At 36.2% G+C, this 2,123-nt stretch overlaps 1 protein-coding gene across 1 annotated transcript in view; it reads left to right on the top strand.

Annotated features, from left to right (window-relative positions):
• Positions 1-2,123, top strand: part of LOC110036084 (histidinol-phosphate aminotransferase, chloroplastic-like) — a 33,383-nt gene that overhangs the window by 5,014 nt on the left and 26,246 nt on the right. The window lies entirely within an intron of this gene.

The raw sequence follows: 2,123 nt of genomic DNA on the forward strand, positions 1-2,123 counted from the left end.
CTCACCTACCACATCTCACCTACCATTCACCTACCGTTCACCTACCGCTCACCTACCTCTCACCTACCTCCCACCTACCACTCTCTTGCTTCTATAAATAAAGAGGGTGTGAGGCTTAGGAGAGCAAGGGAAGAGATCTTAAGCTACCACGAAGGAGGAGAGAATAGCTAGAGAGCTAGAGAGGAGGAGAGCATCTTGAGACCTTGTATCAAGGTGTCGCTTGAGAGGGAGGTCATAAAAGGAAGATGAGGGCTCATCTCTATGTATAAGCTATGTATTCTCCATTTCTTTTGCCTTACTGAACTATTTGATTGATTCCCTTCGTGGACGTAGATTCAGTTGGATCGAATCATGTAAACGATCTGTGTTTGCTTGTGTTCTTTTTCGTCTCATTTCTTTGTCAGGAAGTACATATCTCACAACACAAACCTTAAAAAATTGATTAAAGATTTTGAAGCATTGGAGCTTCAGTCATCTTTAGTTCAGTCTATCGAAAAGCTCAGTTCTGTGATAATGGCTATCGAGAGGAATTTTTCTTCATATGTCCCATTAAAGAGTCATAGTGGTGTTGAACCCTCTTATGAAATGTATGTAGAAGTGGTGCAGCCATGAATGATGTGTACGTAGGAAAATGATTGATATGTCAATGAGTTGATAGCTTCAAACTTAGTGGGTTAACCAGGGCACAAGAAAATAACTTGGGCTAAAAAAAAAACTTCTTAAGATTGATTTGGAGCTTGTTTGTGTTTAAAGTGTTTAGGACTAAACATAGCTGTCGAAGGAGGTAATTTTTAGTTGTGCAAAAAATGAGGATTTCTTCGAACTTAACTTTCTTATGGAAGGTTGATTATGTGATGCATTGGAAAGACCAAACTATATGAATACTTTCTTATGGAAGGTTGAGTGTGGGGTGCAATGAAAAGATCAAACTATATAATTTCACATTTGAAGTAACTATCCGAGTTTTGAAAGTAATTTCTAACTCATTTAGGATGGATCTAAATTAGTGGTACCTATTTTACAAGCCAAGTTTGGAGAGGAAAAGGGGATGTGAAAAAAAAAAATCAAGAATGACAATCAGCATATCGATAATCTATGCTTAATGGTATTCTTGTTAATGGTCATATTATCAGGACAAATACTCCAAGGGGGTTGTAAGAGGTGGTCTGGATAAGGAGTTCTAATTGGTGGCTTGTTAATGACATATTTAGTGGTGTGAGCAGGGTTAATGTGGCCGAGTGGTTGCCATTAGTTGGACTTAGCTATGAAGGCCTTGTAGCTTCAAAATTTTTTAATTTCTTGGGCATACATAATTGAAGGAATCATGCGGATAGACCTTTATGGCCCAACATTAATTTGATAAGTTATTGAAGGCCATGACTGAATTTAGTTGCAGCTTTCTTACTAATGGTCATTCTTCAAATATTTTGACGTACTTTGTGACCATGAGTGCACGATGTGAAAGGGTGTGGTGTTGGGTTTCCAACTATGTGGTAGATAGGATTGTAATTTTGTTTAATTTAGCTGTATATTTTATGCCACATGTCAATGCAGTCTTTGCTAGTATTATTGATTTTGTCGACAATTCTTTTCCATAAGCATTGCATGTTACTAGTGAGTTTTAAGGTGGCAAATTGGGCTTTCTTCATTTTAAGAGATTGTGACACAAAAAATGATAAAAACTAAATTCAAAATAGTATATCTCGATGGTCAGTTTAGTGGATGAGATTTGTGAAGTTCGAGATAATAAATTCTTATGGTAGCATTACCATGGGTTATGTCTAGTGGAGGAGGGGTTCCAAGTAGTGCATAATTATAGATTTTTAAAATACCATTACAAATTAACATGACTAATTCTGCTCAATACCAAAAAAAGAATAGTAGGTGGAATGAGCCTGATGCCCTTGAAATGTTGCATATTGCATTAATTAAAAATAAAGATATTGCATGTACTGTGGACAAAACGAGCATAGTAAAACAAAACCCCAAGCACAATTTAGTCCCATCGGTTATAAAAATATCAATTTAGTCCTTAGAATCTTTCAATATTGGTTGAAATAGTCCCCAGCGAGGAATAATCGGGGCCTAATTTAACATTTTTATAAATTTTAGGACTAAAAAAA

Source organism: Phalaenopsis equestris, unplaced genomic scaffold, assembly GCF_001263595.1.
Source record: "Phalaenopsis equestris unplaced genomic scaffold, ASM126359v1 Scaffold202321, whole genome shotgun sequence".
NCBI lineage: Eukaryota > Viridiplantae > Streptophyta > Magnoliopsida > Asparagales > Orchidaceae > Phalaenopsis > Phalaenopsis equestris.